Source organism: Terrapene carolina, unplaced genomic scaffold (assembly GCF_002925995.2).
Source record: "Terrapene carolina triunguis isolate 2854851 unplaced genomic scaffold, T_m_triunguis-2.0 Scaffold96, whole genome shotgun sequence".
Taxonomy (NCBI): domain Eukaryota; kingdom Metazoa; phylum Chordata; order Testudines; family Emydidae; genus Terrapene; species Terrapene triunguis.
In genome coordinates, this window is record NW_020664447.1 from 22,532,463 (window position 1) to 22,545,059 (window position 12,597).

Sequence of the window (12,597 nt, forward strand, 5' to 3'; positions counted from 1 at the left end):
GGGGAAGGGGAGCCCGGTTCAACAGGGTGCAGGCGAGGGGGGGCGGGGTGTAGGAGGGGTTTGGGCTCCCCCGGCGCCGCTTACCCGCAGCGGCACACTCCCTCCCTGCCTGCCTGCCTGCTCTGGCCCCACGCCGCTCCGCTCACCACGTCCCTGCGCAGCCCCAGGGGATGGCGGGGCGGCATAGGGCTCTGCACGCTACCCTTGCCTCCAGGCAGTTCCCTGTTCCCGGCCAATGGGAGCTGCGGGGGACGGTGCCTGGAGCAACCCACCCCGCCCCAGGGACATGGTGCCCTGCCGGCCACTTCTGAGAGGGCATTAGGGTGTGCCCAGGCACACCTCGTGTGCATGCCTATGATATAAACCCATGCCTCCTTGCAGTTTGTATCCAGCAGCAGAGCCTAGACAAGAGATGTTGTTGCCTGTGTTCCAGAGTTAAGACCTATTTCCTTATGCTTCGTCACATTTCTTTGCCTTGAATTGCTCCTATCATGTACTGCTCCCTTCATGTTTGGCACGCTGTGGTCACAATAACTTTGAGAAGATGAAAAGAAAACTAATTATGGGAGAATGGAAGCAGAACGAGGATTTCCATCCACCCAATAGCTTTGGCTATGCCCACAGAATGCAAATTATATCCCTGTAGATAAAGCTGGAGTTATTGAGAAATTTTTGAGAAACCATAGTGCTCTCCTGATGTTGTTCTGCATTTTCCTAGTGTCTTCTCTCTGAAAATCCTCAATGCACCATTCGCAGGCATGAATTAATTAAGGCTCAGTTCACCCCATGTGAGACACAGTAAACCTCGTTATTCCCATTTCACAGATTGGTCAATTCAATTAATTTTCCCCATGTCAGACAGCACATCTGTGGTATAGATGGAATAGAACTCAGATCTCTTGTCTCTGAGTTCTGTGCTTAAACCACAAGACAACAGAACTTGAAATAAATGTTATTTTATTGTCCTGTGTGGAATGTGCCCTTTTCATAACAGACTTAAGCTATGGTGCACTGAAGTGGTAAGTAAAGTACCACAGAAATTATTCTCAAACCAGTTAGAAGGGGGAAACAATCCCTGACACAAACAGGCTTTGTTTTCCTTGAATGTATTCAAATCTGATTTGAATGGGGGCAGGAGAATTACAAATTCCTTTGAAAATAAAGTATTAAAAATTAGAGAGAAGCCCAAATAAAAACCATAGCTCCAAACGCCCCTGAGCTTCCATGGAGTGTTTGAAAGCTGAAGCTTAGGGTTTTGTAAATTATGACTATCTTTTACAGAGGTCTGAATCAAAATTATGGACCCAAATGCTACTGAATTGAGAGATACTCAAAACTCACTGTAGAAAATGGAATAACACAGTGGTGAAGTAGGCCCTTTTAATCCGTCTCAGAGAAAAAAACTGTGAAGAAGGAAGGGAAAGCAATAAAATGAAAATGAAACATTGCCCTCCAGTTATCTCACTGCCCCACAGGAAAAGCAGCAAAGTAAAGAAGATGGTTCACTCTTCTGCTATCTTTCATTGTCACTACACTGAAATGTTATCTCAGCTTGTATAAAATTCTGAAGCTGTTCTATGCTATTTTATAGAAGATGAATTTAATCCTCATATGAACTTCAAAAACCATCCCATGCAATTAGTAGAAGGTTTAAATACCAAAGATGAAATTAAATACATATATGAATATATATATGAATGACTTTACTAAGCTTTCCTCCAGCTTAAGTTCATGGAACAATTAGACTATTTCTATTTAATATGAATTTCACATATGATTTCAATGACACAAATCTGTTTGTTTACATTTAGTCATTTAAAGGCCACAGTTCAACTTCTATACTTAGTCTCTCTCTAATTCAGTACATACTTCATTATTTCCAAAATATGAAATGCCTTTCTCTCACTTTATTTAAAATGAATGTAAAGGAAAAGAACTCTCAAAGAGGAATTCCATGCTCTGTTGACAATACAGGCTTAGCCCATGTGAACATTTAGCATTTCAAGCATTTTTTCTTCCTACTGATTGTTGTTATCCAGATGTAGGTCCAAATTCTGTTCTCATTTATACTGATTAAATTGACCTTAATGTGAAACTGAGAACAGAATTTGGCCAAAGTGTCAGTCTGACTCTGTATCAGAGATTAGTCCTGACACTGGTGAACTTAATCCTTGACAAATGACGAGTCCCAAATGTCTGTTGGGCCTTCCATTATGAGAACAATGCTGTATCGATATGTCAGCCAGCATTGACCCAAAATTCTGAAGTGAATATTTGTCCCAAAGGATCAATACAAAAAGGAATACCAACCCCTCAGGTCCAACAGAGCTACATTCAGCAGTAGAACCTGAGGAGAATGCAACTGTATCTTAAAGCCACCTTCATACTCCTCTGATATTATGAGCAGTCAGGGCTGATTCTCCCCCAAACACAAATTATATTTTGCTTAAAGTCTGTGGGCCAGAGTCTGTTCAACTCCAGGTCTGCTCTAATTTATGTCAGTAACTGCCTCCTGTGGATCATTTTGTCAGCCCGGAGTGCCAACAATTCTAACCTCATCCCCTTTTGCCTTGTTGCAAGTGTGTGGGGGTAGAAGGGGTAGGAAGGAGGTGCCATACAGCAAGCTCTGCTAGCTCTGTGCCATCCAGGGCTTCCCTGATACAAAAGCAGCATTCCATCCTCTTTGTGCCACGGGCGCAGCAGAAAATGGACAGAGCAAAGACAAAGGATCTGCCCACACTCAATATCAAATCTGTGCAAGTTAGAGCACTTTACCACTTCCACTATTATTTGTATCCCCATTAAATAACTCATATTCATGGGGTTCTTTCTAAGGCCACAGGAAAAGATCTTGCAACATTTCATTAGGTGTAAACTAGAAAAAGAATACTCAGGCAGGTGTTTCCTATCTGTTGCCCTTTTACTTGGCTGCAGTTCAGAGTCTTTCACTTGGCCTGACTTCCACTGTGTGAGGTTTTGATGGGGAGTGGATGAGATCTTATCCCGAGGCTGTCACTGGAAGGGGATTTGGGGGTGACATCATAACATTCAAGAGTAGATAGTTAGTGATGGGCAAGAAAGACCATGGACACTGTCACCTTGAATAGAGGCAGTAGAGGCCCACAAGTATTGTGCTCCAGGCCTTCACAGGAGAACTCAGTAAGGATGAGGCTCCTTGTGCCTCTCTTCCCTTCCATACCTCTATAAAGACTGAACATAATAGAGAAAGAAAGCCCTCTTGAAATTAACTTACTATGGCCCTGATTCTGCAGCCGTTACTGATGTTGAGAAGCACTTACTCTACATGAGTAGTCCTATTGACTTCAATTGGATTAGTGCTTCTCCCATTTAGTTAGGGTGACCAGACAGCAAGTGTGAAAAATCGGGACAGAGGGTTGGGGGGTAATAGGACCCTATATAAGAAAAAGACCCTACATTTAGTAAATGTTGCAGCATTGGTAAATGTCCTAAGGAATCAATAGAATGCACCAGACCCGGGATCCCATTTAGTTTGGTACCAAATCTAAGCATGGGAAATGTTGGCCCTTAACATTTAATATTAGCTAGTGTAACGCATCATAAAAACTGTGTGTGGTCATTTTTTTAAACTATCTCATGTCCGGTAAACATGCCCTGGCTCTCAAGCTGCCCTGTGCCAAATGGAAAGGAATACCAAATTGAGTGAAGACTCAAAATGTTGAGGGGGAGGGGGAGGAGGAAATCAGAGCATAATAAAGTAAATGGTGCTGGCAACTTAAATCAATGCCACCATCATTTCTTTAGTACATGCAAACACACACATATCTAACTTCAGTTTCACAACTCAGCTTTCTGACATAAATGACTTATACAACAGAAAGGAGAGAACAGCAGGTTCTGATGGGATACATTCAGGGCCGGCTCCAGGCACCAGCTTAACAAGCAGGTGCTTGGGGCGGCCAAGGGAGAGGGGCGGCACCTGCGGCAATTCGGGGGCGGCAGGTCCCTCACTCCCTCTAGGAGCGAAGGACCTGCCGCTGAACTGCCGCCGCCGATCGCGGCTTTTTTCCCCCCCCCCAATTGCCGCCGCCGGTCGCGATTGCACTCCCGGCTTTTTTTTTTTTTGCTTGGGGCGGCAGAAATGCTGGATCTAAAGGTTAGGAAAGACTGTCACAAAGATGAGCACTTAAAAGGTATGAAACTCGCATTCATATGAAGGTAGAAGCATTGGAGCTAACAAAATGCAATTTATTAGTCATATGGAGTGGTGTGGGTTTAGATAATATCCTATTAAAGATTCAAGAAGCTTTTCTGTGACCTGAATGGGAATAAATCATGGCAGACAGCAAACAGCCAGCAATAACTACTATTATCTCTTTGCAAATTTGCTCTGCTTCCCACAGCAGATTTCACCTTTGATTGGTTACTTACAGGGAAACTCTGGCCAATCAGAATGAGAAATAGGTGGTGTGTGGCCCAGTGTTCTGTCACATTCTGTATTAGTTGTACATTTGTGTACAAAACCGACCTATGTTCCAGTTGAAAACAAACAAATCAATCCCAGTTTCAATAGAATTGCTGGCAGCCATGTGACCTCTGAGCTGCTGCAAGTTAGGACAGATCTGGGTCTGTCCAAGTCCAGATTTGTTGATTTTTTGGACTGTAAGACTCACCTTGTTTTTCCTGGCTTATGTGGGGGGCAGGAGGCTGGAGAAGATTGTTTGGAGAATGGAGAGAGGATGGGAAGAGATGGAGAGGTCTTTTTCTCTATGGTCTATTTTTATATACTTTGCTTGCAGCCTGTGGGTCAGATTCTCAGTTGACTTCAGTGGAGCTATGGTCATGTATGCTAGCTGAGGATCTGGCCCTGTGGATGAAATTCACCCTACAAATACAATGGAGCATGCATACTGACAAGCTGGAGAGACAGAATTTGGGTTTCACCAGGGGACAGCAGATTTACATTTCACTGGTGCTCCATGGGAAACTCATTCATATCCCAGCTGGCCTGGTCCTGCCCCTTCTCAGTTCATAGGTTATGTCAGAGGTCGGCAACGTTCGGCACGCGGCTCGCCAGGGTAAGCACCCTGGCGGGCCGGGCCAGTTTTATTTACCTGCTGACGCAGCAGGTTCAGCCGATCGCGGCCCCCACTGGCCGCGGTTCGCCGTCCCGGGTCAATGGGGGCAGCGGGAAGCGGCGCGGGCGAGCGATGTGCTGGCCGCAGCTTCTCACCACCCCCATTGGCCCGGGACGGCGAACCGCGGCCAGTGGGGACCGCGATCGGCCGAACCTGCCGCGTCAGCAGGTAAATAAAACTGGCCCGGGCCGCCAGGGTGCTTACCCTGGCGAGCCGCATGCCAAACGTTGCCGACCCCTGGGTTATGTCCTGGGCTCCCCAGTGCCGCAGGGATGTATATGTATATTGTCAGCTGTATATGCCACTCTCCACCCACCCTGTCAGACTTTCTGCTACTGAGGGCGTGGGGTTTGAAGCCCAGGTTCATGGGTGAACCAAACCCTGAGTTTTTAATTTTTGTATCACACTCAGGGAATTGGAGAGGTATCATTGAAAACTAACCTGTTATCTGACAGTCTGGATCCTCCTTATGCTACATCTTTCACAGACTGAGCACAACAGGCTGAGGGTCCTGTGTTGGAGGAGCTGGGCAGCCTGTGTTGTACAGTTTCTCTAGCGATAATGTGAGGACTCATGTTACTGTGACACTAACTCACAGGCTCATCTGAAATTAGAACTATGAAGACATTGGGGCAGCTTTCTGCCACTTCACCTGCACAAAGTTGCCCTAAAGCTGACTTAACCAGCTCTCAGAGAATCTCCCCTGCATAGCTAGATCCTTGGGTGACCCTTTCTGAAGTCAGCCCAGGGCCAGGGGAAGTGGGGGTAGCTGAGTTTCCCTTGGGGCCCATTGAGAGTCAGCATAATTTAGAACTTCAGACAGATCCAAGTTATACCAGGGACCAGCCCTGTGCAGTGCTTCATCTGTGCCTTATAGGACTACCCCTTGAGTCCATGGCCTACTCAGTGGTTGACATCTTTTCTGAGACTTCTATAAAGGACCCTGCCAACCCTTAGGGACAAGAGGCTACATAAGGCTAGTGCTTCATGGGCTGTAAGCTCTTCAAAGAGATGCTGAGAGATAGCTATATGACCTTTCACCCTTCTGTACTGGCGCGCAGAGCTGCCCAGCCCTAGATGTCAGTGCACACTGCACCTGCTAAGTAATAGCACAAGGGCTGTCTCCCCCTGAAGCACCTTCCCACAGAACTTATACCTCAGGTCTGTGCTACGTGACTTGTCCATGGTGAAGCAAGTCAGGAACAGCACCCAAATCTCCTCACTTCCATAGCTGCACTGTTCTTCCTCCCTTGGGGTCTGATCCAATTCCATTAAAGTCCATGATTTCAGTGGGTTTTGGACCAGTCCTGCTTAAGAGGGCGATGGGCAAAACACAAGCTGAAAGTCAAGGAAGGAATTAGTCTGAAGGGAGGGGAGGAGAGGAGCTTCCCCTTCATGTGCTATAGGATGTAAATATACCATACTCCCTTTTTGTCACTGTTTTGCTGGCTTACGCACAAACTACGTCCAGCTGCTCAAGCAGAACAGCACAGCTGGTGAAATATATTTATTTTTATAACCCATTCTGGACATGTACACAGAAAACAGATGCAAACACATGGATAATGCATGCCCCACCTCCCTCCAGGAGAGAAACGAACCACAGAAACTAAAGGCAGAAAAGACTGCTTATAGGTCAGATTGTGCCCAGCTGCTCCTGGGGATTGGGGAGGGAAACAAGGGAGAGAGGGAACAAAGAATTTCCTCATCATCATTTTTACCCTTCACAAAGGCTAGGGAACCATTGCAGTCCATATGCATCTCTCTCTTGGTGCATCTTCAGGTACAAGACACCCAAACAGGGGCAGGCAAGTTGGGGAGCCATGGTTTCTCCATCCCTTCCATACTGTGATGGTACACTCAGGGGGAACCACAATGCCTTCCCTGAAAGGAATACTCCCTCTGGGTGCTGAGGAGCTCCAGGAGGGATTCCAAGGCAGAGTCTATCCCAGAACTCCCCTGGTATGGGGTTGTTCCACACCACCCCCAAGCCAGTGTCTACAAGGAATGGTTCAGTTCTACACAAGGATCTCTACCTACTCTATTCCTTCCCACTCCACTTCAGCCTTTCTCAAGGCTTTTCCTACTATACACTCTCCCCAGTTTTCTCTAGTGCAGTTTTAAAGGACTCGAGTGACAATACATTCACTCTGCAAGGAGACTCTGTCCAGTGGGGGGTTTAAACTTTTTCAGATATTAGTTTTTGCAAAAGCATCAAAGAGTCCTCCCATCCCCAAACTCATGTTACTGCAGCATGGAAATAATTAGCTATGAAAATTCCTTTGGGGACACTGGAAATGGATGTACAATCTGGTGAATAAAAAACGTACCATATGATACTGTTTCTCCCCTATCAAACACAAACACATGCATAATTATCCTTCTCAACTGACTGCCATCAGACCGAGTATATAGCTTAGTGAGCTTCAAACAAAAGACTAGACATTGATTAAAAATAAAAGAGCAACACCTAATATTATATGAGCTGAGGTAAATTACAAGAGCAATCAGTGCTCATACTTCAGGGCATATACTTATTATCAACAAGGCCCAAAAAGAAAACCCCACTATGGTAAATTTCAGGGCAAGGTGCATTACTGAGGTTTAAGTTGGATCATCAGGCATTGAGTGCAATAAAAAGCACATTATTAGACAGAACTAGTCCAAAATTTCATTTGAAATTTTATTCACTAAAATGGCCTTTTTCAAACCATACATTTTTGCTGGAGATTTTTGTTCCTTTCTAAATTTTCCATTTTGGGGATTAAAAACCATAAATCAATTTGTTTTTGTTTTTCACTGGAAGGCCAGAAAGTTTCTGTGAAAAATTTTTAGGGGAAATTTAAAATTTTTCATTTAAAATCTTTTTTCACAGAAAACAAACAAACATTTTCTAACCAGCTCTATTAATAAATTTAGGGAATAACTGATCTGTTATAGGGTGGCAATTCCTTATGTTCTTAAACTTATGCACACACTGATTATTTTACTAATGTCTTTCCATTTGTGATCTTTGTTCTGAATTATTGAAAACATAAATAGGTCATTGAGGGTCACATCCTGGTCCTGCTGAAGACAATGGGAGTTTTACCAGTAGGTCCAGATTTTGGCCCTTTAGGTTTAGCTGGGAAAATTGATAATGCTAAGGCAGAAAGGACAGAGAGGAGCTGGGTAGCAGACGTAATAGAAAAGATGTTTGGACCTAAAACCAATAGAAGACTGGTATGACATCTGACAACCATTTAAAGGTCTGATAGAAAAGAATCTACAGCTCAGAGACTGAGAGGAATGACCAGATATTCAGTTTGAGCAATGGAAATAATTGAATAATGAAGATATATAGAGGTTCTCTTGTGTGTGTGTGTGTGTTTACTTTTACTTAATCATGAAGTTGGGCCAGGGTGGAGACTAGAAGGATAATTAATAAGATGATTTCATATGTATTTCTAAGGCCAAATTTACACTGGAGTAAGCTGGCTCAGTTCCACTGACTTCAATGGGGTTAAGTTTGCTTCTGCTAGTCATGAATTTGCCCCTTAGCACTTATAACAAGGACTTGGAGTCGGGACTCCTTAGTTCTGTTCTTAGTTCTGCCGCTGGACTAAAGTAGCATAGTGGTCAGGTTGCTGAACTGCTGTATGCCTCAGTTTACCCTGCTGTAAAATAATATTAATATTACCTTCTACAGAGGTGTGCTATGATGTTTAACTAAAGCATCTTTAGAAACTAGTTTGAACGTCATAACAGAAGTACAAAGTACTGCATTACTATCAACATTTTATCATTAGCACTGCAAAAAAGATTTTACATTTTAAAAAAAGAAAAAGGAAATTCATCTACTGGCATGAGAAACCACTGGCGCGTACTCTGATAAAGAACTCCAGAGGAGAATCATAAACACAATTACTCAAACTGTCTTACTAGCCACATACCCGCCATGCACCTCTCATTGGTAAGCTTACACGCTGTCTGTCATTTTCTATTCTTAGAAAGTCTCTCGAGTCTGGGAATCACACAAATAACTGTGGCAAAATAGAAATCTAGAAGAAGGCCTCAGGGAGTCCACAGCAACCTCTCTTATCTTGTAAGAGGGACTGGTCTTGGCAGGCTGGGGTGCTTCTTCAGGTAATCCTCAGACAACCCCAGAACTTTCCCTGGACTAATTTAAAATGAGGGCAAATACGTCCTTATGCGAACTTTACATTTCTGTTCCTTTCTACCTTGGTTATTATTCAAGACAACAGTAGTAGTGTGCTATTGATAAAAAATACATAACCATATTTAGGACAGTTGCAGAGTATCCTCTTATGATTCCAATTTTATAGTCTCAGCTCCCAATGCATTTTACATCCCCCGCCCTGCAGATGTCTCTACGGGAGCCAATGAAATAATCTATGTTTCATGCTCCTCATTACAAGCACAGTTATAGACTTGGCAAATAACAGCCAAGTCACTTTAGTCCATGTGTCTTTTGTCTTGAGAGTGAAAACAGGATTAAAAAATAGTAAGACTGACACACTGCAGAGTCTTTCTGATGTATTGTAAGCACAGTTGTACTCCATCATATGTCATTCTGCATCTGATTTTTATTTCATTGCTTTTGATATCTCTGTATCATGTTTGTGAATCAAAAATAAATGCACTTAGACCCTCATTATCCACATGTCCCTACCTTATTTAAAGCTGTGCTCTATCTAGGGTAGAAAAGGCAGAGGGCCAGATTCTGATCTCAGTTACCCCAATGGAAAGCAAAAGTAACTCCAGTGAACTCAGTTTTACACAGTTAATAAATGGGAGACATGGGAGTTACATTTGATTTTCCACCCACATAACTGAGATCAGAATCCAGGCCATAATTTTACATACATTTAGAAGAGTGGGCTACAAGAGGAAATTTATGTATTACACACACACACACACACACACACACACACACACACACAGATCTCTCTTATACCAGTTTTACAGTTGTGTAACTCTAAGTCAAATTCTTCTTACATGTACATAGTGCTGTTCCCATTGAAGTCAATGAAAGTTGCATGGCTGTAACCGAGAAGAGAATTTGGCCTATTGATTTCAGTGCAGTTACTCCAGGTATATAGAGGCTTAAATTAGAATCAGGGCATGGTTCTGCAGCACTTTTTGGACCTGATTCACCACTGGCCCCATTCCTCTTTTACACTGTTACTGTATTAAATTCAATAGTTACAATAGTAAAAAACTAGATTTTGACTGACAGACAAACATTTTGGTGTCTGCTCACTTAATTTAGTTTCCCATGGATGGATAATTTTCTAAATATTTCTCTTTCCAATGTTCTGGATGACTCAAACCTTTGGATTATTAATACCAAATTCCATAACAAATGTGTTTGAAAAGCAGGGAGTTTAACACAGATCATGCACTAAACTCTTCTTTGTTCTAATTACACCTCCCAAGTGACCTCTTTAGAAAGAGAAAACAGAGAGGAAGCTAATATCTCCTAGAAAATGTTTTCACCTCTCTTATTAAATCACTTTTGCAATTCACAGAACTACTACAACATATTTTGTTAGAGAAACATAAATATTCCACCTCATTTTGCAAAGAGCTTATTCTGGTGCTAGATTTTGATACCTTTACTCACACTGAGTAGCACCAGGTGTTATTCTAATCTAAGTGTATCAGGATCTGGCCTTTTATATTTAAACAGTTACATACCATGTGGCAGGCTCTTCTCAAAATGCAGCAAATGTTGTACACAGAAACTCTATAAAATATGGTGCCAACTCAATAAATACAATACTGAGAAGCAAAGTACAAACCCCATTATGCTTAAAATAGTTTGAATCACTGTTTTCATTCTAAATATATGTATCATGTGCTGTATGTGTAACTGTATTTCGTAACTCACTGAACAGTGCAGTTGCTTCCATCTTGTAAAGCTAATAACTTTGTTTTCTGACCCATGAAAGGAAAGCCCAGTGCGTTTTTGAAAGCATAGACCATTGTGCAGAAAGCAAACTAAGCCAGCTTTTCATCTATAACCCTTGTTTCTGCTTATTCCAAACTGCAGCTTGAGTATTAACTATTCTAAAAATATATCCTACAGTTTCTTCTTCTCCAGAGGTAAAGCTGAAGCTGCTAGAATGCTGCAGGAGGAGCAGTAGTAAGGCAAAGTCTGCACTCAGAATAAGGGCAGAGTTTAATCAATTCAAGTCCCCACTTCATCAAGCACTAAGATGACATTTTAGTAAAGTAACCCATCTGTCCACCACATCCCTAAAAGGTCACAGTCTAGGGAAAACAAATGGTAACGTATTAATGACAGTTATTTTCCAGAATCCTTGCTGAACGTGATAATAGCATTTCTGATTTTCTTAGATCTAATGGGAAGAGAAATGGGTCATCTGATGATAGTCCTTGATAGATCTGATGATAGAATCTCAGGTAAAATGTTCAAAAATGCCTACGTGACTTAGGAGCCTAATTTCTCAGGTACTTTTGAGAATTTTCCCACTCCCCCATCTGATTGACGCTCATGATTTGATTCGTGTCTTCTGGACTGTGGGCCAGCCCATTCATAAATCTATCAAAGACGTAAGTGGAATATAAGTCTCAAGTGCATGTCCAAGACATTCCCCTCCATTCCTGATCCTATTAATAAACTTTCCCAAAGACTCTTCTGGGAGAATCAAGGGATCATAGTCAGACTGGAGTAAACAGTGGAACTTCCATGTAAGTTTGAGCCATCTTCCAAACACTGAAGACAGTAATGTAAGTAGCACATCAGGTGCAAGTTATTCTGAAAATGGACAGGAGTGTGTGATACAACAGTAGAATCTGAACTCATTTGTTATGGAATGGGGCCTTGATCTTGCAAAGGGAACCATCCCCATGAAAAGGTCCCCATTATTAAAGTCAGGTTCGAGGCATGTGTTAACTTCAAAGAGGGCTTTGCTTTACCTTACTGACTTTTCTTGCCACGTCCTCTCCATCTGCTTGGTGTGCATATTACACTTGTTTTGCACACTCACTGAAAGCCAAATTGGTGCAAGTCATTTTCTGATCATCTCATACCAGACAGGACCCAACTGTACCCCCTTGCTGCCACTGATACTTCACTTGCATCTTTGTTTACATCAACAATTAACTTGGCCCAAGGTGCTAGATCCACAAACAGCTCAACAGACTGCAGTAGGCATGTGTGAAAAGATACCTTGCTGATATTCTTAAGTTTAAACAAACAAACAAACCCTACATTTTCAATTTGGGAGATTAGCAGAACTTTCTGAATTAATGAAGAAAAAGTCAACGATTTTTCCACAGAACTACATGCTCTGATGTATCTGATCCTATTTTTTAGGAACCAGAGGGGTAGCCGTGTTAGTCTGAATCTGTAAAAAGCAACAGAGGGTCCTGTGGCACCTTTAAGACTAACAGAAGTATTGGGAGCATAAGCTTTCGTGGGTAAGAACCTCACTTCTTCAGATGCAAGAAG